The following is a 27178-nucleotide window of genomic DNA, read 5'->3' on the forward strand; positions in this document are numbered from 1 at the left end:
CTCCTTTGCCTATAAAATCCCACTTTTCCTTGTATTTGGAATTAAGCTCAGTTTATAATGAAGTCTCTTTACTCCTAGTTCCTGAATAAATGTGTTTTTACTACTTTACTCTCTGGCTCTGATTCTTTTTAACAGTGTATATGCTTTAGAAAATGTTCAGAGCAGGGAAGACGCCATTAAATTCAACAAACCTGTACAAGGCACTAGCTGACAAATGCAAAGAAATAGAATCTGACACAGTAAAAGAAAATTTGTTTACACTTTGACAGTATTTACCTCCTGTTTTTGCATTAACAAAGGAAGTCCATATGAAAGTATTACTTAATTTGACAGCTTAGGGGAAATTTTTGAAGTGAAAGTCAATATTCCTTATAGATAGCTTAAGACTAAGGCTATTTCAGGTAAACAAACTGAAAGCAACATGTTTATAAAGTGAATATCGAGAATTTGGAAAATATTTTTCATGAATTTTAAAAGAACGGTCTCCTCTATCTCTTAGTCCCTTGCTGGTTTACTCTCAAGTAGATCACAAAGGTTATAGGCCTGGCCTCATAATGAACAATTGGACTTGTTAGTCAATCAACTAAATTTGAAATATATCTCAGGTTCATTTAAAACAAAAATGAAGAGACCCACAACACCTCACTCAAAGCAAAGAGATATGCACCTATTCATTAAAATGATTAAGAGCCTCAACATCTATTATATGATAGTCAGTTATTTAGGCCAAAATCTTGAAGATATCTTTGGACATTTTACCTCTCTTAAGTTCCATGAATTTTTATTTTTACTACCAAAATATCATTCAAATATGTTTAGATTCTTTATCATGTTACTCTAGTTCAAAATCTTAGGAGTCTCTTGAAAATCTCTTGCAATAGACTCAAAACTGATTTCTCTGTAGCTCTTTTCTTTCTCTTGCATTAGAACTTTTACAACGATACTAGAATTATCATTTGAAAAAAACATCATGCATATGTCATCAACTATTAGGATAAAAATCATAGTTGTTAACACAACATGATAGTGTACGTTGTCTTTCATGTTACCCATCATACCTTGTCAGCCTCAATTTACACCACTGTCCAAACAGCTACTCTGTCTAGTCAGACTTACTGAAGTACTTTCCATATATTATCCCAAGGCTTAGAATGGCCTTCAACTTCTCCTTCATTTTTTTTTTTTTTCTTTTTGTGGTATGTGGGCCTCTCACTGTTGTGGCCTCTCCCGTTGTGGAGCACAGGCTCCGGATGCGCAGGCCCAGCGGCCATGGCTCACGGGCCCAGCCGCTCCGCGGCATATGGGATCCTCCCAGACCGGGGCACGAACCCGTATCCCCTGCATCGGCAGGCGGACTCTTAACCACTGCGCCACCAGGGAGGCCCTCTCCTTCATTTTAATATCATACCAACACAGACTTTCCTTGACTAACATTTAGTCAAGTTCTTCTGACCCTTCCTATAAACTAGGCCTTGACTTTTAGGGTTCCGTATGTTTCTCTGCATTGCCTAGTGTTAGTAAGAATTTTTCTAAGTCAGTTTAGAGGGAATGCCCCACACTTCATATCTGATCAAATTCATCATTCTCCAACATCATCCTCCAGGTGATATCTAATTATCTTAGTCTGCCTTCAGCAAGAATACTATTAAGTATGTTTAACCAGAATCCATGCTAGACAACTAACTGCTGAAAAAATGGGAAGGAAGAGAAGACACTGGAACTCACCTAAAAAAGACAGCCCACATCCAGAGACAAAGGAGAAGTCACAATGAGATGGTGGGAGGGGAACAATCACAATAAAATAAAATCCCATAATTGCTGGGTGGATGACTCGAAAACTGGAGAACACTTATACCACAGAAGTCCACCCACTGGAGTGAAGGTTCTGAGCCCCACATCAGGCTTCCCAAACTGGGAGTCCAGCAATGGGAGCAGGAATTCCTAGAAAATCAGACTTTGAAGTCCAGCGAGATTTGATTGCAGGACTTTGACAGGTCTGGTGGAAACAGAGACTCCACTCTTGGAGGGCACACACAAAGTAGTGTGCACATCAGGACCCAGGGGAAGGAGTAGTGACCCCACAGGAGACTGAACCAGACCTATCTGTTAGTTTTGGAGGGTCCCCTGCAGAGGTGAGGGGTGGCTGTTTCTCACCATGAGGGCAAGGACAAGGGAAGCAGAAGTTCTGGGAAGTAATCCTTGGCATGAGCCCTCCCAGAGTCTGCCATTAGCCCCACCAAAGAGCCTGGGTAGGCTTCAGTGTTGGGTCATCTCAGGCCAAACAACCAACAGGGAGGGAACCCAGACCCATCTGGCAGCAGACAAGCAGATTAGAGTTTTACTGAGTTCTGCTCAACAGAGCAACAGCCAGCTATACCCACCACCAGTGCCTCCCATCAGAAAACATGCACAAGCTTCTTAGATAGTCTCATCCACCAGAGGGCAGACAGCAGAAGAAAGAACTACAATCCTGCAGCCTGTGGAAGAAAAACCACATTCACAGAAAGATAGACAAGATGAAAATGCACAGGGCTATGTACCAGATAAAGGAACAAGACAAAACCTCAGAAAAACAACTGAATGAAGTGGAGATAGGCAACCTTCCAGAAAAAGAATTCAGAATAATGAGAGTGAAGATGATCCAGGACCTCGGAAAAAGAATGGAGGCAAAGATCAAGAAGATGCAAGAAATGTTTAACAAAGACCTAGAAGAATTAAAGAACAAACAAACAGATGAACAATACAATAACTGAAAGGAAAACTACACTAGAAGGAATCAATCGCAGAATAACTGAGGCAGAAGAATGGATAAGTGACCTGGAAGACAGAATGGTGGAACTCACTGCTGCAGAACAGAATAAAGAAAAAAGAATAAAAAGAAATGAAGGCAGTCTAAGAGACTTCTGGGACAACATTAAATGCAACAACATTTGCATTATAGGGGTCCCAGAAGGAGAAGAGAGAGAGAAAGGACCTGAGAAAATATTTGAAGAGATTATAGTTGAAAACTTCCCTAACATGGGAAAAGAAAAAGCCACCCAAGTCCAGGAAGCATAGAGAACCCCATACAGGATACACTCAAGGAGAAACACACTGAGACACATAATAGTCAAATTGGCAAAAATGAGAGACACAGAAAAATTATTGAAAGCAACAAGGGAAAAATGTCAAATAACATAGAAGGGAACTCCCATAAGGTTAACAGCTGATTTATCAGGAGAAACTTTACAAGCCAGAAGGGAGTGGCATGACATATTTAAAGTGATGAAAGGGAAGAATGTACAACCAAGGTTACTCTACCAGCAAGGATCTCATTCAGAATTGATGGAGAAATCAAAAGCTTTACAGACAAACAAAAGCTCAGAGAATTCAGCACCACCAAACCAGCTCTACAACAAATGCTAAAGGAACTTCTCTAAGTGGGAAAAATGAGAAAAGAAAAGGACCTACAAAAACAAATGCAAAACAATTAAGAAAATGGTCATAGGAACATACATATCAATAATGACCTTTAAAGTGAATGGATTAAATGCTCCAACCAACACACAAGCTGGCTGAATGGATACAAAAACAAGACCCATATATATGCTGTCTATAAGAGACCCACTTCAGACCTAGGGACACATATAGACTGAAAGTAAGGAGATGGAAAATGATATTCCATGCAAATGGAAATCGAAACAAAGCTGTAGTAGCAATACTCATATCAGATAAAATAGACTTTAAAACAAAGAATGTTACAAGAGACAAGGAAGGATACTACATAATGATCAAGGGATCAATCCAAAAGGAAGTTATAAGAATTAGAAATATATGTGCACCCAACATAGGAGCACCACAATACATAAGGCAACTGCTAACAGCTATTAAAGAGGAAATTGATAGTAACACAAAAATAGTGGGGTACTTTAACACCTCACTTACACCAATGGACAGATCATCCATTATGAAAATTAAAAAGGAAACACAAGCTTTAAAAGACACAATAGACCAGATAGATTTAATTGATATTTATAGGACATTCCATCTAAAAACAGCAGATTAAATTTTCTTCTCAAGTGCACATGGAACATTCTGCATGATAGATCACATCTTGGGTCACAAATCAAGCCTCAGTAAATTTAAGAAAATTGAAATCATATCAAGCATCTTTTCTGATCACAATGCTATGATTAAAAATCAATTACAGGGGAAAAAATGCAAAAATACACAAACCCATGGAGGCTGAACAATACGTTACTAAATAACCAAGAGATCACTGAAGAAATCAAAGAGGAAATTTTAAAAAAAAAGACCTAGAAACAAATGACAATGAAAACACGATGATCCAAAACCTATGGGATGCAGCAAAAGAAGTTCTAAGAGGGAAGTTTATAGCAATAAAAGTCTACCTAAAGAAACAGGAAAAATCTCAAATAAACAATCTAAACTTACACCTAAAGGAACTAGAGACAGAAGAACAAACAAAACCCAAAGTTTGAAGAAGGAAAGTAATCATAAAGATCAGAGCAGAAATAAATGAAATAGAAACAAAGAAAATAATAGCAAAGATCAATAAAACTAAAAGCTGGTTCTTTGAGAAGATAAACAAAATTCATAAACCATTGTCCAGACTCATCAAGAAAAAGAGGCAGATGACTCAAATCAATAAAATATGAAATGAAAAAGGAGAAGTCCAAGAGACACCACAGACATACAAAACATCCTAAGAGACTACAAGCAACTTCATGCCAATAAAATAGACAACCTGGAAGAAATGGACAAATTTTTAGAAAGATATAGCCTCCCAAGACTGAACCAGGAAGAAATAGAAAATATGAACAGACCAATCACAAGTAATGAAATTGAAACTGTGATTAAAAATCTTCCAACAAACAAGAGTCCAGGACCAGATGACATCACAGGTGAATTCTATCAAACATTTAGAGAAGAGTTAGCACCCATCCTTCTCAAACTCTTCCAAAAACTTGCAGGGGAAGGAACACCCCCAAACTCATTTTATGAGGCCACCATCACCCTGATACCAAAACCAGACAAAGATACTACAAAAGAAAAAAAAATTACAGACCAATATCACTGATGAATATAGATGCAAAAATCCTCAACAAAATACCAACAAACAGAATCCAACAACACACTGAAAGGATCATACACCATGATCAAGTGGGATTTATTCCGGGGATGCAAGGATTTTCAATATATGTAAATCAATCAATGTGATACATCACAGTAACAAATGGAAGAAGAAAAACCATATGATCATCTCAATAGATGCAGAAAAAGGTTTTGACAAAATTCAACACCTATTTATGATAAAAACTCTCCAGAAAGTGGGCATAGATGGAACCTACCTCAAAATAATAAAGGCCATATATAACAAACCCACAGCAAACATCATTCTCAATGGTGAAAACTGAAATCATTTCCTCTAAGATCAGGAACAAGACAAGGATGTTCACTCTCATCACTGTTATTCAACATAGTTTTGGAAGTCCTAGCCACGGCAATCAGAGAAGAAAAAGAAATAAAAGTAATACAAACTGGAAAATAAGAATTAAAACTATCACTGTTTGTAGCTGACATGACATTTTACATAGAGAATGCTAAAGATAGATGCCACCAGAAAACTACTAGAGCTAATCAGTGAATTTGTTAAAGTTGTAGGATATAAAATTAATGCCCAGAAACCTCTTACATTCCTATACACTAATGATGAAAATCTGAAAGAGAAATTAAGGAAGCACTCCTATTTGCCATAGAAACAAAAAGTTTAAAATACTCAGGAATAAACCTACCTAGGGAGAAAAAAGACCTGTATGCAGAAAACTATAAGACACTGATGAAAGAAATTAAAGATGATACAAACAGATGGAGAGATGTACCATGTTCTTGGATTGGAAGAATCAATCCTGTGAAAATGACTATACTACCCGAAGCAGCCTACAGATTTAATGTAATCCCTATCAAATTACCAATGGAATTTTTTACAGAACTAGAAGAAAATATTTTAAAATTTGTATGGAGACACAAAGGACCCCAAATAGCCAAAGCAGTGTGAGGGAAAAAAACGGAGCTGGAGGAAGCCAACTCCCTGACTTCAGACTATGCTACAAAGCTACAGTAATCAACACAATATGGTACTGGCACAAAAATAGAAATATAGATCAATGGAACAGGATAGAAAGGCCAGAGGTAAACCCACTCACCTATGGTCAACTAATCTATGACAAAGGATGCAAGGATATACAGTGGAGAAAAGAGAGTCACTTCAATAAGTCTTGCTGGGAAAACTGGACAGCTACATCTAAAAGAATGAGATTAGAAAACTCCCTAACACCATACACAAAAATAAACTCATAATGTATATGTATGACTGATTCACTTTGTTATAAAGCAGAAACTAATAAAAAATAAAAAATAATAAAAAATAAAACAAACAAACAAACAAATAAATAAACTCATAACTGATGAAAGAACTAAATGTAAGGCCGGACACTGTAAAACTCCTAGAGGAAAACATAGGAAGAACACTCTTTGATATAAATCACAGCAAGATCTTTTTTGATCCGCCTCCTAGAGTAATGGAAATAAAACCAAAAATAAACAAATGGGACCTAATGAAACTTAAAAGCTTTTGCACAGCAAAGGAAACCATAAACAACATGAAAAGACTACCCTCAGAATGGAAGAAAACATTTGCAAATAAATCAACAGCCAAAGATTAATCACCAAAATATATCAAAAGCTCATGCAGCTCAGTATTAAGAAAAAAAAAAAATCCAAAAATGGGTGGAAGACCTAAATAGACATTTCTCCAAAGAAGACATAGTGATGACCAGGAAGCACATGAAAAGCTGCTCAGCATAACTAATTACTAGAGATATGCAAACCAAAATTACAATGAGGTACCGCCTGACACCAGTTAGAATGGGCATCATCAGAAAATCTACAAACAACAAATGCTGTAGAGGGTGTGGAGAAAAGGGAACGTTCTTGCACTGTTGGTGGGAATGTAAATTGATACAGCCACCATGGAGAAGAGTATGGAGGTTCCTTAAAAAACTAAAAATAGAATTATCATATGACCCAGCAATCCCACTATTTGGCATATACCCAGAGAAAACCATAATTCAAAAAGAGTCATGTACCACAATTTTCATTACAGCACTATTTGCAGTAGCCAGGATGGAAGCCACCTAAAAGCCCATTGACAAATGAATGCATAAAGATGTGGTACATATATACAATGGAATATTACTCACCCCTAAAAAGGAACAAAACTGGGTCACTTGTAGTGACGTGGATGAATCTAGAGACTGTCATACACAGTGAAATAAGTCAGAAATTGAAAAACAAGCATCATATATTAACGCATATGTGCAACCTAGAAAAACAGTACAGATGAAACAGTTTGCAGGGCAGAAATTGAGACACATATGTAGAGAACAAACCATGGGGGAAAGTGGCAGGGGTGGTGAGGGTGGGGGTGGTTGTGGGGTGATGAATTGGGAGATTGGGACTGACATATATACACTAATATGTGTAAAATGGATAACTAATAAGAACTTGCTGTATAAAAACTAAATAAAATATAATTCAAAAAAAAAAATCCACTCTACACTTTTAGCAATTTTTCCATCTACTCACCCCCACCTTGCTCCTTGACTGTAAATTACTAATTGTCCTTGCTGTATTTGAAATTGAGCCCAATTGTGTACTGAGTTTTCTCTCCTATTGCAATAATCCCTGAATACAATCTATTTTTACTTTTTTAACTACTGTCCAGGTTTGCTTCTGTTTAACGATGTTAATAATACTCCGTATCTCCACTCAAATATCATACCATTGAGTCCAGAGTGCTAATTAGTACACCATGGGGCCTGTTGCAATGCCATACCTTTCAATCAATACATTTAAACTCCTCATCTACCAGGTGCCAATATGTGATAGTCATGGAAGCTCCCAAGAAGAATTGGAAAACAATGTGTATAATTATGGGCTAAGTTAATTACTATATATTTAGGAAAGAATTTTGAAGGCTGAGGAAGTTTGGGAGAAACTTAAAGAAAATATATATATATATATATATATATATATATATTAAGAACTGATATATATTTTATACTAGATTTGAGATTCCCAGGCCTAGTATCAGTAATAAATGAATCAGTCAAAGATTTACCTATTACACTTATTTATAAGAAACCCAACATATAGTTAGATGATGGAATTTGTGCTTTATTGGAAACCTGCTGCTTACTGTATAATTGTAAAAGCCCTTCAATTCTCTAAGCCTCTGACTTACTACTGAGACAGAGCTAAAGAAGAGAGGGCCAGCTGAGCTTTATTCCAGAACTTAAAAAGATTATTTTAGAAAGACTGATTTGCAAAATTTATTTTCTGTTTTACAAAGTGAATGCCTCATGGGACATCTAAGAGTTATTTCCCTTTGCAAAGATAATATGATAAACAAACAACTTTTGAAAGTTGTTTGTAGTGGAAGGATGGAGTCTTAACCACTGGACCACCAGGGAAGTCCATATATATATATATATTTTAAATAAAATATTACCTTGAGGAGTTGTAGACAAAGTTCATAACATTTAACTCTAAACCAGTTCAATTGATCAACTTGACAAAACCCACCTGGAAGCATGACCAGTTTATATTTAATACATTCAGGAAAGATATAGACAAGCAAGGCAAGATAGTACTAGAAATAAATTTCACAAATATTATTCTAGAAGTTACCCTGGCTGTGCCTCTGCTGTTCTTTAAAAGATAACAAGAATCATTTTGGAAAATTTTGAAGAAGGGCAATTTCACATTGAGGCCAGGATAACTTTTCCATACACTTCAGAAAACCTGCTAAGTCAACAGAGTCAGAATTTTGGAGGGCTTACCAGAAGTTGTAGTTTTTCAACAATGGGAGATTCTTTTTGTATATATGTATTTGAAATAGTTAAAAAATGTTTTACAAAGTGCTGAACCACTGGATGATATACAGATGGATTTATTGTGTTCAGAGTTTCACTCACAGTCAAAATCATTACCAATGTACATGTAGCAATGCTTGTCTCAGAGACTGTATTGCTAAATTCAGCAGGAGGACATGGATATTAGCCAGCAATAAAAATGTTCAGGAAGCAATGAGATGATGGGAAATAAGCACAAGAATTTGTTTTATCTCATAAAGTATCTTAGACCCCTTGATTTAAATAGAATTTTGTGTATGAATCAGGTAAATACTGGTATTGGGCCATAGAATCTCTATATCAAAGTGAACCATTAGGGTACCTATCATTTGTTTTTATGAAGGCTATTGATTTTTATATGTTAAATTTAAAATATTCTATCTTGCTAAAGTATTTTATTATTTGAGTTATATTATCAAGATATTTTAGGAGTTTCTAACATCCATCTACAACTTGAAATAGTTACCAATTTTTATTTTCATAACTAATTAATCTTGTGTATATTCATTGAGGACAATCTTCATGAAAGTATTAAATAGTAATGCAGATAGTGATCACGTTTTATTTTTTTCTTGACCTTAGTGGGAATAACATTTTTGTTTTTCACAGTAAGATTCTGGCTTTAACATTGTAATATATTTACCTATTTCATTACCTTATGATATAGTCATTCATTTGTGCTTTCTTGAAATCTTTAATAAAGAATAAAAGTCATTATTTAAAAGAAGTTTTCAGTATAATGGAGATAATTATCAACTTTTTCTGCTGAGAACCATTAGTATGGTGATTTATTAGTAATTAATTTATAAATTTATTAATAATTATTATTATGTCTATAGAAATAGGTATCTGAATATTAAACCAAGCTTGCATTTCAATATTGAAATCTATTTGGTTATGATGTCTTTTTTTTAAGTTATTGGAACATGCTAATAAATTATTTAAGATTTTCAAATTATTATCCATAAGTAATATTTCTCTACAGCTTTCCTTTCTGGGTTATCTTTATCAGAATTAGACGTAAATCCTGTGCTTCCATTATAAAATAATTTAGGAGATTTTTATTTATTTTCTATGCTCTGAAATAATTTATAAAGCATTGGAACTATGTGGTCTTTAAATGTTTGGTAGAATCTCCTCTGAAACCAGCTGGACTTTTTGCCTTTTTAATAGAAGTAGTTCCTTGAAAACTTTTCTCTATTTATTTTGTGTATATTTGTCTGTTTAAGTTTTCTAACTCTACAAGGGACAATTTTAGGAAACTGTATTATCCTGAGAACTTATCCACATAGGTTTTCAATGTTATTTTCAAAGAGGTACGTAAACTTATTTGATAATGTTTTAAATTTCTATTGTATCAGTAATCATTTCCTCCTTATAATTTTTTTGTTTGCTGTCTCCATTTTTTATTTGTTTAAATTAGCTAGTAGTTTGTCTATTTCTGTTGATTTATTTTCAGTCTTACTGTTACTCTTTCCTTACTAATACCCATGAAGGACACTTCTAAGTTTTTCTAAATAAAGTATCTTTGAATTTTTACTGAATAACTCAAGGAATTATTACAAGAAACTAAATTAAATTTTTGTAGGTTTCAGCAATCTACATGGTGGAAATCTATATATAATTTATAGATTTAAAAATTAGTTCTCCAGCTAAAAGTATGTCTGAAATGATGGGTATTTTTTTTTCAGGTCAACTCTGTGACCATTATTAAAAGGTCCAAAAAAAAAATAGTGACAGGAGACTTGTCACACTCCATGCACATAAATGTTTCTCCTTATGTTGGTTTGTCTTTCACTGGCTTTATAGGTACAAAAAATTGCAGAGTGCATAGAAGTACAGAAGGCTTTTAAAGATCAGAAAAGTTGAGTCATCCACTGTAATCTTAATAAAAAGCAATTAGGGATGAAAATAAAGAGTATTTGGTAAATGCAGCCTTGGTCTATTTGATTTCTAAAATTATTAGTGGATGACCATTGTTGGCAAATAAGATTTTTTTTTGCCTATAGAAATGGGTGCTTACTTAATACTAAGCTGTAGACAGCATCAGATAGTACCTGATGGATTTTATAACAAAGACACTTTTCCTTTATTATTGGCCATAGCTTTAACATATATTATGTAAATGTAGTGCTTGCCTGAACTTTATAAAATATTCATTAAATGTATACAGTAAATAATGATCAGTTGCAACTTCAGTGTTCATGCAAAAGTAGTGGTGAGAGATTAAATACAATCATTTTTTAAAAAACAAATTCATTTTACTTGGACTAATTTTTCATACATATGTTTTTTATTTAAATTTCTATTTTTTATTCAGATATTCCATTAATTTACTATTTCATTTTAAAGTTAAATTTAAAATCAACTGCTTCTTGTTTTACATAATTTAGTATTAAAATGTCATATTTACTTATATGAAAAATCTGACAATATTATATATCACCATCATTGGAATGTCAGTGGTATTTGCCCAGAGGCAGAGACTGTCAGTTATGGAAAAGGAAAATTGTGGAAAGAAAGGAGTAACTTTCGACTACAAAATATTTTAAAATATTAAAATACTGCATAAAATCAGACTACTTCATTAGTACTCTCCCTACAAAAGAATATGATATTTATGGAAAGTACTAAACTGAAACAGTTTGTAGAATGCTATAATTTAATTACACAGAGATAAGATGTTAGCAAGTCTTTGTTGTTCCTTTGGAACTTGACAGTCTGTCAGTGGACTAGGAAATATATGATGGGAGTCTAGTCACTAAGATTTATTCCCATTTTTCTCTTGGTTTGTTGTAGTACCTTGACAAAATCATTTAAACTTTCTGTGTCAGTTTTCTTGTCTGCAAAATGAGAGAAGGAAAGAAAGACAACTTAAAACTGCATCTAGATTAAGCATTCTACAAAACTTCTTTCTTCATCTCATTGTCCTTACCATCATCATATTAGTTCTTTATCCATTTAAGATCTGGTTCTTTTCTCTGTTCTTATTCTGCCTTCTATTTAGTCATTCTGCTTCATTCATGCTGGCTTTCTGTGAGTTTTCTGAACTTTTCCAACCATGATCCTTCCCAAGGAATTGTCTTTCCTGGTGCTGTTTCTTTTGCTGGAATTCTCTTCCCCCAAATAAACACTTGGTTTTTATCTTTAAGATTATGTACATGTGACCTCCTTTGGGAAGTATTCTCTCACCTCTGAATTTAAATTGAAACCCATTCCTCCCCACTAGAACTCCCTATGCCCCCTTCCTAATATTCATTCATTCATTCATCTATTCAAAAATATTTATTTATTACGTGCCAGCCCTGCTTTATATTATGTGCCAGACTTTATTTTAGGTCCTTGGGACACAAAATGAACCCCTGCTCTCTAGGGGCTTAAAATCTAGAAGAAGGTGGGGAATTGGAAAGGAAGACAAAAAATAAAAAGGCACACATATTTGCACATGTATTAATAACATGTTTGATGATACCAACTGCTATGAAAAAAGTAAAATTATTATAGAATCATTTTTTTAATATAAAGATATAGTACATTAGGATGAACTTCTATGGAAAAAATGTAATGAGTATACAATTTCCAGGAAGAATAGGAACAAGGACACTTTTTACACTATTAAAGAACTTGTGCATATAGTTTTTAAAAGGACAATAGTGAGTATCAAATTATTATGCCTTTTATATCCCAATGGACATATTTATTAAAAAATGTAACATTTTAATTTAAATGATTATTACTTAAAGTAAGCTGAGAATTATATACTTTAAAATGATTTAAATTTAAGATGAGGTTTTTAGATATCAACCTAGAATTATGCAAGTTGGGTACTTAATCTTTCAAAATTCCTTTAAAAAACATTTTAACAAAAATGTTTTAAGATCCATGCATTAACTTGATCAGGGTTACAGATCTAACAAGGAATCAAATTGGTCAGGTCATAGGACTCTGAAGCCAGACACTTTCCATTGTACTAGTTACTTCTTATTATTCTGTCTCTCTTAACTGAAAACTTTTGTTGTCTCATGAATGGACCATGGATATTTGCTGAATAATAGCATGAATAGGTCAGAAACATTTATTTTTTGAATGAATAAATAAATGAATGTCTAAAATTATCTTGACTCACAGTTAAACTCAGGTGAAAATGGTAGATAGATCTTATACTTGTCCACCAACACTCAACAGTTACATTTTCTAAAATGCATTGAGCTGAGGGTCAAGGACAACCCCATAAGATGCCATAGCATGAAATTTTTCCCACGGAGGACATGTAACATCCTGCTGATTACCTTGAGTAAGGTGAGGTGGCTACCAACCTGGAATGCTCCCAAACAGAAATGATAGAATTCTTTATAAAGTCAAGGTAATAGGGGGAGTTACTAAAAGTAGTAGTATAATAGAGTCTTCATGGAGTTTGGCAAACACATCTAGAGACTCCTCCTTGATTTTCTTTATAGCTTTATTTTTTAATTTTTAATTAACTTTATTGGAGTATAGTTGATTTACAATGTTGAATTAGTTTCTGCTGTACAGCAAAGTGAATCAGTTATACATATACATATATCCACTGTTTTTTTTAGATTCATTTCCCATATAGGTCATAAAAGAGTACTGAGTAGAGTTTCCTGTGCTATACAGTAAGTTTTATTAGCTTTCTATTTTATATATAGTACTGTGAATATTTCAATCCCAGTTTCCCAATTTATGCCTCCCCCCTTCCCCCCTTGGTAACCATAAGTTTGTTTTCTACAACTCTGACTGTATTTGTGCTTTATAAGTAAGTTTTTTGGTACCTTTTTTAAAGATTCCACATATAAGTGATATCATATGATATTTGTCTTTCTTGGTCTGACTTACTTAACTCAGTATGACAATTTCTAGGTCCATCCATGTTGCTGCAAATGGAATTATTTTGTTATTTTTTATGGCTGAGTCATATTCCATTGTGTATATATACCACATCTTCTTTATCCATTCATCTGTCAATGGACACTTAGGTTGTTTCCATGACCTGGCTATTGTAAATAGTGCTGCAGTGGACATTAGGGTGCATGTATCTTTTTTTTTTTTTTGCATGTATCTTTTTGAATTATGGTTTTCTCTGGATATATGTCCAGGAGTGGGATTACTGGATCATATAATAGCTCTATTTTTAGTTTTTTAAGGAACTTCCATACTGTTCTCCATAGTGGCTGTACCAATTTACGTTCCTACCAAGAGTGTAGGAGGGTTCTCTTTTCTCCACACCCTCTCCAGTGTGTATTGTTTGTAGATTATTTGGTGAAGGCCATTCTGACCAGTGTGAGGTCATACCTCATTGTAGTTTTGATTTGCATTTCTCTAATAATTAGTGATGTTGAACATCTTTTCATGTGCTTCATGGACATCTGAATGTCTTCTTTGGAGAAATGTCTATTTAGATCTTCCACCCACTTTTTGATTGGGTTGTTTTATTTTTTTTGATATTGAGCTGCATGTGCCATTTGTATATTTTGGAGATTAATCCCATGTTGGTTGCTTCAATTGCAAATATTCTCTCCCTTTCTGTGGGTTGTCTTTTAATTTTGCTTATGGTTTCCTTTGCTTTGCAAAAGCTTTTAAGTTTAATGAGGTCCCATTTGTTTATATTTGGTTTTGTTTTCATTACTCTAGGAGGTGGATCAAAAAACTTCTTGCTGCAATTTATTTCAGACAGTGTTCTGCCTATGTTTTCTTCTAAGAGTTTCATAGTGTCGGTCTTAAATTTAGGTCTTTAATCCATTTTTACTTTATTTTTGTGTATGTTGTTAGGGAGAATTCTAATTTCATTCTTTTACATGTAGCTGTCCATTTTTCCCTACACTGCTTATTGAAGATACTGTCTTTTCTCCATTGTATAGTCTTGCCTCTTTGTTGTAGATTAATTGACCATAGGTGCATGGGTTTTTCTCTGGGCTTTCCTGTTTCATTGATCTATATCTCTGTGTTTGTGCAAGTACTGTACTCTTTTGATGACTGTAACTTTGTAGTATAATCTGAAGTCAGGGAGCCTGATTCCTCTATCTCCGTTTTTCTTTCTCAGGATGCCTTAGGTCTTCAGGGTCTTTTGTGTCTCCATGCAAATTGTAAAATATTTTGTTCTAATTCTGTGAAAACTACTATTGGTAATTTGATAGAGATTGAATTAAATCTGTAGATTACTTTGGGTAGTATAGTAATTTTGGCAATATTGATTCTTCCAATCCAAGAACATGGTATACTGCTCCATATGTTTGTGTCACCTTTTATTTCCTTCATCAGTATCTTATAGTTTTCAGAGTACAGGTCTTTTGCCTCCTTAGGTAGGTTTATTTCTAGGTATTTTATTCTGTTTGGTGTGATGGTAAATGGGATTCTTTCCTTAATTTCTTTTCTGATCTTTCTTTTTAGTGTATAGGAATGCAAGAGATTTTTTGTTTTAATTTTGTATCCTGCAACTTTACCAAATTCATTGATTAGCTCTAGTAGTTTTTCTGGTAACATGTTTAGGACTTTCTGCATATGGTATCATGTAATCTGCAAGCAGTGACAGTTTTACCTATTTTTCCAATCTGGATTCATTTTATTTATTTTCCAACTCTGATTGTCATGGTTAGGACTTCCAAAACTATGTTGAATAAAAGTGGTGAGAGTGGACATCCTTGTCTTGTTCCTGATCTTAGAGGATATGCTTTCAGTTTTTCACTGTGGGGAATGACGTTTGCTGTGGGTTTTACATATGTGGCCTTTATTATGTTGAGGTAGGTTCCTTCTATGCCCACTTTCTGGAGAATTTTTATCATAATTGGGTGTTGAATCCTGTCAAAAGCTTTTTCTGCATCTATTGGGATGATCAGATGGCTTTTATTCTTCAGTTTGCTAATATGGTGTATCACATTGATTGATTTATGAATATTGAAAAATCCTTTTGTCCCTGGGATAAATCCCACTTCATCATGGTATGACTCTTATAATGTGTTGTTAGATTAAGATTGCTGGTATTTTGTTGAGGATTTTCACATTTATGTTCATCAGTGATATTGGCCTGTAATATTCTTTTTTTGTGACATCTTTGTCTGGTTTAGGTACCAGGGTGTTGGTTGTGTTGTTGAATGAGCTTGGGAGTGTCCCTTCCTTTGCAATTTTTTTGGAAGAGTTTGAGAAGGATAGGTGTTACCTCTTCTCTAAGAGTTTGATAGAATTCACCTGTGAAGCCATCTGGTCCTGGAGTTTTGTTTTTTGGTAGTTTTTTATATCACAATTTCAATTTTAGTATTTGTGATTGGTCTGTTTATATTTTCTGTTTCTTCCTGGTTAAGTCTTGGAAGGTTGTACCTTTCTAGGAATTTGTTCACTTCTTCTAAGTTGTCCATTTTATTGTTGTATTGTTGCTTATAGTAGTCTCTGATGATCATTTGCATGTCTGTGGTGTCCTTTTTTTTGGTTTCCTGTAATGATTTCCAATCTCAGAGTGTTATGGTCAGAAAAGACGCTTCATATGATTTTAATTTTGTTACATTTACTGTGATCCTTTGGTGTCCATTGTAACTTCTCCTTTTTCATTTCTAATTTTATTGATTTGAGTCCTCTCCCTTTTTTTGTTGAGTCTGGCTAAAGGTTTGTCTTTTTTTTTTTTATCTTTTCAAGAACCAGCTTCTAATTTCACTGATCTTTGCTATTGTTTTCTTCGTTTCTATTTCATTTATTTTTGCTCTGGTTTTTAAGTTCCTTTCCTTCCACTAGCTTTGGGTTTTGTTTGTTCTTCTTCCTCTAGTTGGTTTGGTTTTAAGGTTAGGTTGTTTATTTGAGATTTTTCTTGTTTCCTGAGGTAAGACTGTTTTGCTATAACTTCCTTCTTGGAACTGCTTTTGCTATGTCCCATAGGTTTTGGATCACTGTGTTTTCATTGGCATTTTTCTCTAGGTATTTTTAGACTTCTTCTTTGATCCATTGGTTGTTTAGTAACATATTGCTTAGACTCCATGTGTTTGTGTTTTTTACAGCTTTTTTTTTTTTTTTTTTTTGGTTTCCTATAGTTGATTTCTAATCTCATAGCATTGTGGTCGAAAAGATGCTTGAAACAATTTCAATTTTCTTAAATTTACTGAGGCTTGATTTGTGACCCAAGATGTGATCTATTCTGTAGAATGTTCCATGTGCACTTGAGAAGAAAGTGTATTCTGCTGTTTTTGGATGAAATGTCCTATAGATATCAATCAAGTCTATCTGGTCACATGTGTGATTTAAGGCTTCTGTTTCCTTATTAATTTTCTGTCTGGATGATATGTCCATTGGTGTAAGTGGGGTGTTAAAGTCCCTCACTATTATTGTGTTACTATTGATTTCCCCTTTATGGTTGTTAGCATTTGCCCTATCTATTGAGTTGCTTCTATGTAGGCTGCATATATATTTTAAATTGTTATATCTTCTTCTTGGATTGATCACTTGATCATTATGTAGTGTCCTTCCTGGTCTCTTGCAACAGTCTTTATTTTATTTTATATTTTAAATAAATTTATTTATTTACTTATTTATTTTTGACTGTGTTGGGTCTTTGTTTCTGTGTAAGGGCTTTCTCTAGTTGCGGCAAGCAGTGGCCACTCTTCATCACAGTGCATGGGCCTCTCACTGTTGTGGCCACTCTTGTTGCGGAGCACAGGCTGCAGACGTGAAGGCTCAGTAGTTGTGGCTCATGGGCCTAGTTGCTCCATGGCATGTGGCATCTTCCCAGACTAGGGCTTGAACCCGTGTCCCCTGCATTGACAGGCAGATTATCAACCACTGCACCACCAGGGAAGCCCAACAGTCTTTATTTTAAAGTTTATTTTTTCTGATATGAGTATTCCTGCTCCAGGTTTCTTTTATTTCCATTTGCATGAAATATGTTTTTCTATCTCCTTACTTTCAGTGTGTATGTGTCCATAGGTATGAAGTAGGTCTCTTGTAGACAGCATATATATGGATTTTGTTTTTGTATCCATTCAGCCAGTCCATGTCTTTGGGTTGAAGAATTTAATTTATTTACATTTAAGGTGATTGTCAATATATATGTTCCTATTGCCATTTTCTTAATTGTTTTGGGGGTTTTTTTTGTAGGCCTTTTTCTTCACTTCCTCATTTGTTCTCTTCTCTTATGGTTTGATTACCATCTTCAGTGTTGTGTTTGGGTGCTTTTTTGTGTGTGTTTTTATGTATTGTAGTTTTTGAGTTTGCTGTTCCCATGAGGTTTTGATATAGCAGTCTATATATATACAGTGTTGTTTTAAGTTGTTGGTCTCTTTCCTGCCTAGAGATGTTCCTTTAGCAGTTGTTGTAAAGTTGGTTTGGTGATGCTGAATTCTCTTAGCTTTTGCTTTTCTGTAAAGCCTTTGATTTATCTGTCTAATCTGAATGTGAGCCTTACTGATTAGAGTTTTCTTGGTTGTAAGGTCTTTACTTTCATCACTTTTAGTATATTGTGCCACTCCCTCCTGGTCTGTAGAATTTCTGCTGAATAGATCAGCTGGTAACCTTATGGGTATTCTCTTGTATGCTATTTGTTGCTTTTCCCTTGTTGCTTTTAATATTTTTCCTTGTCTTTATTTTTTTTCAGTTTGAGTAATATATGTCTTGGCATGTTCCTCTTTGGCTTCATCCTGTATGGGACCCTGTACTTCCTGTACTTGAGTGAATGTTTCCTTTCTCACATTAGGAAAGCTTTTGGCTATGATAACTTCACATACTTTCTCAGGCCCTTTGTCTTTCTCTTCTCCTTCTAGGACACCTATAATGTGAATGTTGGCACGTTTAATGTTGTCTCAGATAATTTGAGACTGTCCTCATTTATTTTCATTCCTTTTTCTTTATTATATTCTGTGGCAGTGATTTCCACCACTCTGTCTTCCAGCTCACTTATTCCTTCTTCTGGATAAGTTATTCTGCTAGTGTTTCCTTCTAGAATATTTTTCATTTCAGTTATTTTATTGTTCATCTCTGTTGTTTGTTCTTTAAATCTTCCAGCTACTCATAAAAGGTTTCTTGTATCTTTTGATCTGTACCTCCATTCTGTTTCTGAGATTTTGGACCATCATTATTGTCACCTCTCTGAATTATTTTTCAGGTAGATTGCCTATCTCTTCTTCATTTAGTTGTTCTTGTGGGTTTTTATCTTGTCCATTCATTTGCAACATATTTCTCTCTCTTCTCATTTTGTCTAAATTTCTGTGTTTGTATACTCCTTTTCACAGGCTGCAGGCTCATATTTCCTCTCACTTCTGGTGTCTGCCCCCTGGTGAGTGATGTTGGTCCAGGGACTTGTGCAGGCTTCCTGGTGGGAGGAAATGGTACCTGACCTTTAGTGTGTGGAGCTGGGTCTTTTCCCTCTGGTGGGTAGAGCCGTGACAAGGGTGTGTTTTGGGATGTCTGTGTGCTTAGTATGACTTTAGGCAGCTTTTCTTCTGATGGTTGGGACTGTGTTCCTATCTTGTTGGTTGTTTGGCCAGAGACTTTCCAGCACTGGAGCCTGCAGTTTGTTAGGTGGGGTTGGGTGCTGGTTTCAAAATGTAGACCTCCTGGGGAGTTTGCTCCGATCAATATTCCCTGGGGCTTCTGCTACCAGTGTGCTTGATTCCATGGTGAGCTATAGTGAAACTTTTCCTCCCCAGGAGGCTTTCCAAGACCCCTAGGTATGTGCAGCCCAGGTTCCTAAGGAGGTATCACTTTGTGCTGGGTCCCAGTGCACATGAGACATGGTGTGCACCCTCGAAGAGTGGAGTCTCTGTTTTCCCCAGCCCTGTGGAACTCCTGCACTCAAGCCCCACTGGCCTTCAAGGCTAAATGTTCTGGAGGTTCTTCCTCCTTATGCCAGACCCTCAGACCATCTTGGAGGGTTATTTTATGTGGAAACGTCCCTTTGTAACCATCATGGTTTTAATTTTTTTGTGTGTGAGGATTTTTTAACTACAGATGTCTGTCACCTCTTTCCTAGGTGTATGCTGGCCATTATCCTTTGATACGAAATGTGACTGTAGTTGTGGTGATAAAAGCCTACACGGGATATTGAGCAGTGCCTCCCCTTTGTTCTGTGGTGGTCACTGTCTTGTCAGAGGTAGGGTCTGCTCCTTAGTTGTTGGAGTAGAGTCCCTCAGATCTGTTTCTTAGCTGTGTTTCTGATCTACGGTGTGAGGTTGGTGGGATTGGAGCACTTTCACTGGGAGGGAAGTCACTGAGTATTCCTCCTCTGGATCTGTTTACCTGTGGGTGTGCTCTGTTGTGTCACCTTTCACCTATTGTGCTAGCTCTCAGATTACAGTGTTGTTGGCACTGCTCTCAGCCCCACCTTAACCATGGGTATGCTGGCAATTGGTCCTTGTGTCTCTCAGATATTGTTTTCACCAGGCCACCACTGTAGATCCACTGAAATCAGGTCCCAGGGTTGCAGTAATCATGGATCAGGACCCACTGTAGGTGTTATGGGGGCATCTCAGACTCTGGCCTGGCCCAACCCTCATGTGTATGTGCCCACAAAGTCTACAGCTGCTAAAACTGGATGTACCTTGGCTGAGGGAACACTTGTTGCCCGTTATATGTTCTGTAGGTGTTAAGTTTACAAAGTCACTTGTGGAAGTGTCAGTTTGTGGTTTGCAAGGAGAGATTTCAGCTTTTCTTCCTTAGTTGCACGGCCCCTGGGGCTCAGCTGTGGTTTCAACCACACCTCTGCATTTCAACCACCCACAGGGGTCTGCTCTCAAGACTGCCCCAGAGCACATGAGTCTGCCCTGTTGAGGGGGGGGCGTGGATGTAGTGGCAGCTGGTGTCACATGAGTGCCCACTATGGAGGAGGAGGTGGTGGCTGCTGGCGTTGCAGGATACCCTGTGTGGATGGGGCGTGTGGGGTTGCCAGCAGCCTTGGGCACAAGAGAGCCAGACCACATGGGAGCCCTTCTTAGTGCCTGGGGAGTCAGGGGCTGGAGCATGGGGAGAGAGGCTACAATGGTAGCCCCACTCCTTGTGCATCACTTAACAATGGTGCTTCATTTCAATGGTGGTCCAAGTTTTCACCACAAGCATTCCCGGTTGTGGATTTCCTCACTTCCACTCCCTTGGGCTGTCTCCTCACAACCAACAGCTTTCTTCATGCTGGTTTGCTCTCCAAACCCCACGTTCCAGCACCCAACCCCTGTCCACAGTTTTGGACAGGCATTTCAGGCTGGGACACACAGGGTTGTTGTGTGATGCCAACAATATGTGTAGGTCTCACTCTGTTCTGCCTGCTACAGACCGGTTGCTGCACTTTCCTCTGATAGCCCCGGAAGCTCCCTTTCTGTCCCAACTGATTTCCCTGCCAGTGAGGGGGCTTCCCCAGATGCGGGAACCTCAGCTCTCTTTCAGTTCCCCCATCCAGGGATGCAGGTCCCATCCCACTTCCTCTCCTCTTCCTTATCCCTTCTTTCTTTTGTCCTACCCAGTTATGTGGGGATCTTTCTTGTCCTTTTAGGTGTCTGAGGTCCTTTGCTAGTGTTCAGCTTGTGCTCTGTGAGAACTGTTCCATTCATAGATGTATTCTTGATACATTTGTGTGGAGAGATGAACTCCACTTCCTCCTACTCCTCCACCATCTTTATTCCTCTCACTCTTTATAGCAGTTAATACTGAAGAGTTTGAACTGTTGGGTAGACTGGGAGGAATGCTGAATCAGAAATTAGGTAAAAGGAATCCTAATCTCCACTCTAATGCCACTATTCTTTTTTTTTTTAACTAATTTATGAATTTCTAACATGAATGGGGTTCTTTTCTGTTTTCTCTAAGGGTATTACAGGTTCTAAAATTATAAAAAAACTAACATTTAGAACGAGGAATTAAGCAATATCGGTTTGGTGACTTGTAAGTTAATAGCATAATTCAACATATTTATATCTGGTTGCAGTAACCCAAGGAATTGCCAAACCTATGCCTCCAAGAGTTGGGTTTTCTTCACTCATTATTATTTTCTTAGAACAGAACCATCATAGTTCAAAGGTGTACAGGTAATGTGAGAATGTAATTTAATTTGTTCACTTAGTTATAGATTTATTGAAGGCCTGGTATGTTCCCATATTCCTATACATGTGTGGATATAGGATGAGGATGGTTGAGAATGAAGGGATTGAGATTTGGAGGTTGAGGAATAGATTAGAAAATGGCACCATTTGTTTGGGGGTATGGCACTAAGCTAGGGTGTTGTCAGTACATGGGAGAGGCAGCTTTCAAAATTCTCCATTTTTCTGAGGATTTCCCCTTCTGTGGAATGCTGTCAATCACTTCCCTTTGTTTTCTTCTCCTCATAAACCTTCTGCTAACATAAAAATTATAATTTTCAGGACATTAAAAATTCTATTTATCTTCACTGAGTGATTTTCAAGAATGATTGATGGGACACAGAAAGAAGTGATAGATATTAAAACTCAGTATTACCAGTCATTACTTATTTGCTCTATACTGACAGTTTAATTTGTACTTAATGAAACAAAAAAGAAAACTATATTTTCACCAATAATTTCCCAAGTATTTTATCATTTAGTATAAACCTCATCTCCTTAGATAAATAAAATTTTGTTGATGTCCTGCAAACATGTACTAACACAGGTAAATATATCTTCCCCTTTAGCTCCATTTTAAAGAGTATAATAATTAATGGAGATAATTACTGGAGTCTCATTCATGTGAATGAGTGATGGGGCAGAAAGTGTCCCAAAGTGTTCAAATTTTATAATGTGTATAATTTGCCCTGGGAGTTGTCATAGACATTAAAATCTAGTCTATATCAGAATTCATATTCTTATTATTTGCTATAATAAGAATTTACTGTATTTGACATCCTGATTCTGCAATAAAGCATTTCCTGGTATTTTATCATGTTAGTAACTAATATATAACATATGCCTTGGGGCTGAAAGGTTTTCTTCAATAGTTTTAGAAGATGACCCCATCATGAAACACCTGTGATTTAAATGTTTATTATAATATTGTATCTTTGCTAAGCATTTTCCTTTATTTGATGAATCTCCATCTTTTTCTATAAATTTTATAATACTCTTTGCAGACTAGGTCATAGGCTAGTGGCAGGGTTCAGAACATGCTATCCCAAAATATGACATCTTGACATGGTGAACATTTTAATGTGAAGGGATGTGAGAAATGACAGGCACAGGAAAGACCTCACTTATCTTTCTTGAAGCAGGTTATAAGACCCTCTTCTGAGAGCTTTCCCTGCCACACCTGGAGGAAAAAAAATTTATCTCTAAAGGAGGGATGCTGAGAGACTCAGAACAAACAGGACTTGCTAAGTTCCCCCAATTTACCACCCTTAGCTCATCATACCCTTTTATCCTATTATATTTTCCCATGACTTTCCACCCTTCATCAAACCTACTATAAAAATGCTCAAGCTTAACCACTTCTTAAGGTCTTCATTTTTAAATGAAGTTTCCAGAGTCATATAAAATTTAAATAAATGTGTATGTTTTATCTTGCTAATGTCTTTTGTCAGTCCAACTTACAGGACCCTGGTGTGAGAACCTAAGATGCGTACAGGAAGAGAATTTTCCTCCCCTACACTAGTCAGCCGCTTACATTACCAGAAGAGCATTGGACAGTTTAAACAATTTTCTCCTGCCCCATTACATATTTCTTCTTTCTGCCTGAAATTTCCCATTCAGTGCTTTGTGCCTTGCATGATTCTGGGTTCCTTTACTCTCTTTTGAAAACATCATTATGATAGGGATAGAGTAGTATAATTAAATAGTCAGTTTAGAAATCCCACTAGGAGATTAAGGACAGAAAGGGAATTTTAAGGGAGTTGGGGAGACTGTTGTAAGCTAATGACCACTCAAGAAAAGAATCCAATAACCTAGCAACAATCTGCACTTCCTTGAAGGAAGACCAGGTGTATCCAAGTGTCAGATACACTCAAGCCAGAAGTCCTGATAATCAAAACACAAGACAATAGATATGGGGCCTGAATCTTGTTACATGAAGTCAAAGAGTTAATAATCCCTGAAGCATAGCATTTCTGCATGTAACCAAGACAGAAATATAGGTGAAAGGGGAAAAAAAAATAGTTGAAAGGGGACAATATACGGAAACCTGAGATGAATTACCATATTTTAGTATATGTTACTACCCTCTTGTTAATATACATATGATTTAAATAGTGCCATGAGAGTCCCAGCTAAACCATAAAAGGCCAAGGGAGGAACGAATAATGTAAGCCTTGACGTCTGCCCAAGATTGAGGAAGAAGATGGTCTTCTCCCCTCCCCACTTTTTCTTTGATTATGAAAGTGTAGTCCTCTTTGTTCTTGGGGCTGCTGCGCTCCCTTGTCAGTCTGCTTGTATTCACAAGTATTCTATGCTAATAAATTCACTCTTTGCCCCACAGTGAATTCTTTCTGCAAAGAATGAGACAAAAGAACCTGAGTTTCACTAAGTCCTGAAAACAAGTGAGCAATTTTAATCAAGACAGTGTGTTTGAGGCCCCTTCTAGTCAGGAATCATACGTTCAAGTCCCAATCTGAGTTTTAGCTGGGTTTGAGTCCCATGTGCGAGGGAGTGCAGTTTCAATTAGCTTCTATCAGGTTTTACAGTCCTTCATGATACAATAGATGCTTCAGCCAGGCAGAAAAAGCTCTGAAAAGTGGGATGGACTACACTCTAAATAAAAGTCACACTTTTTCTATGGCCTTACCTAGATGATTTCTAAATAATTATTATAACCTTTATAATACTGTACTCCTTCAGGGCATTTTTTTTTTGGTTTATACATACTTTTAAGCTATATGCTTTTTATTCACAACAGTGTAAAATGACATAAAATTAAATTTAAAAGCTAGTAGACTGGGTTTCAGAAGCAAATTTTATTGTAATTGCATTAGGCTGGAATGATGGAGCAAACCCAGATAGACGAAATATTAAAAAATTAATGCAAGGGCCTAAGTCAAGAGCAAAGTGCGGGACCGACGAAAGTACCAGCCCACGGTGTCCTCATGCTGTGGAGACGACAGAGCGTGCTGGCTTCCGAGGAAAGCAAAAATTAAAAAGGCCCTTGACATTAGGAGTAGACTAGAGGGATGTGGAAAATATATAAAGATGAAGGTATTTCAGACCATCTGCAGGCAGCTTATAAGTTCAAAGGGGTTTTCTGTAGAACCAGCCCCCAGTGTGATCTTCTCCACTTCCTCTTATACGTGTGGTGGGAAGAAAAAAGTGAACGTTATGAAGAAGTGGACCCAAAAATGTACTCTGATTTAGTAAGGTCTGTCTTGTCATTCAGAGGCCACGCTCAGACTCCACAGCTTTTGTTCGAGGAAGATGCTTTACTCTATGGATCTGTGAGGAAGTGTAAGGCCCCAAAGCAAAACGAAGAGGCAGGAGGTCCACGAAACTGAGGTCCTCTCTTCAATCCGGAGAAAAGCGGAAAAGCAAATGCATGAAATGATCCTACAATTCCTCTGAAAATCCCTTTGCAAAGGAATATGACACCAAGGGTGACCCAAGTCCTTCAGCAGACCATGAACTCAGAACAGATTTCCTGTTTGGAGAGGTGGAAACAGTGGATGATTCTGGAACTGGGAGAGGATGGTTTTGCAGAATATATTTCAAACATGTTTTTACAAGGGAAATGGTTTCATGAAGCCTTGGAAAGCATATTTTCACCCCAGGGGAACTTAAAAGAGCGAGATGAAAATCTCAAATCTGGCTACACCCAAAGGGTCCAGCATGTTCTGAGATATGTCAGTGGAGTGTGGGCTCTGGAAAATGCTCTTAAATGTGAGACCCTAAAGTATGTAGGTCTGCTGCACTGTGTGGCTGATTATCAGGGCAAGCTGTGTGTGACTGATCGGAAGACGTCTGAGAAACCAAAGCCTTTCATCCGAAATACATTTGACAACCTGCTGCAAGTCGTGGTGTATGTCGGTGCCATAAACCATAAGGCCAACTACAGCTTTCAGGTTCACTGTGGCTTGATTGTGGTGGCCTACAAAGACGGGTCCCATGCCCACCCACATTTCATGGATGCAGAGCTCTGCTCCCAGTACTAGGCAAAGTGACTTCTTCGACTAGAAGAATATACAAAGAAGGGAAAGAACCTGAATATTCAGAAACTAGATTCGGGGCAGGAAGCTGTGTGGGAAGGTTCAAGACTTTCTCACAGTTTGGGAAGATGTATTGCTGTTTCCTGTGATCTAGAATGAGGTGCTACAGGGTCTGAGAGCTGCAGTAACACAAGCTGAACTAGTAATTTTTTGAAATTTATTGCAACCAAAAAGGCAAAGCTGGAAAAGTTAAATTAAAAAGCCAGACTTCGGCACATAAAAGACTAGCTCTGCTACCTCTGACTAGCATTTACCCCCCAAAAAAAGGGCAAGCAGCATTGGCACAGTGTTGGTGCCTCTTGGACCCCCGTAGACCTTTCGGTATTCCGGGCAGGATGCCCAGTCTTTGAACTGAGAGATTCAGGGTGGTGAGGCCTGGTGCACAGAACACTTCCCTGGGGCACGCCAGCAGGGAGGGCTGTGCACCCACAGGGTGTATGTGCAGTGAGAATTCGTGTCAGCTAACTACTGCTGCCAGTGCAGGCTCCTAAAACTTGTTTTATGTATGGAGTTCCCTGTATTTCATTTTGGGGAAAAAAGCTTCCATTTGACATTTTTGAAAAATAAACGTGATTCCTTAGCCTCAAGTAAACATTGCTCTCTCAAAAGATGAAGTATACTCACCATATCATGGGCTATGCCCCTTGGCATCCCACCAAATAACACTCAGAAGCAACCAGGCTACAGTCTGAGAATCGTAATTGTAGGTATTTTGGTAGCTATCTTCTGGTTTGAGTCAGGTAATTGTGTACGTGGAGAAAATGTATTGTTTGTTGAATTTTCCAGCTATGGGGAAAAATAATAACATGTAATTTTTTCTGTGTTTGATAAGTAATAAAATTGATTAGTTCACTGGGTTCAGGAAACTTAAATAAATGCCCACTACAGCTCTGGGGGAAGGCTCCCTGTTTTATGGAGTAGGTTAGCATTTAAGTTACAGTTGCTATCTTAAAATAGTAGGGTGCTACAAACACCTTTTCCTTCATTAGCCATTAATTATAAGAAATAAAATACAAGATGTGAGTAAGTAAAAAAATAATAATAATGTAACAATGTTATATTTTGGTTTGAATAATACATTTTACAATTTAAAAAG

At 36.7% G+C, this 27178-nt stretch overlaps 1 protein-coding gene and 1 pseudogene across 1 annotated transcript in view; one reads left to right on the top strand and one right to left on the bottom strand.

Annotated features, from left to right (window-relative positions):
• RIT2 (Ras like without CAAX 2) overlaps positions 1 to 27178 on the bottom strand; it is a 534011-nt gene that overhangs the window by 384302 nt on the left and 122531 nt on the right.
• Positions 25076 to 26028, top strand: LOC132503207 (mitochondrial genome maintenance exonuclease 1-like; annotated as a pseudogene).

Source organism: Mesoplodon densirostris, chromosome 15 (assembly GCF_025265405.1).
Source record: "Mesoplodon densirostris isolate mMesDen1 chromosome 15, mMesDen1 primary haplotype, whole genome shotgun sequence".
Taxonomy (NCBI): domain Eukaryota; kingdom Metazoa; phylum Chordata; class Mammalia; order Artiodactyla; family Ziphiidae; genus Mesoplodon; species Mesoplodon densirostris.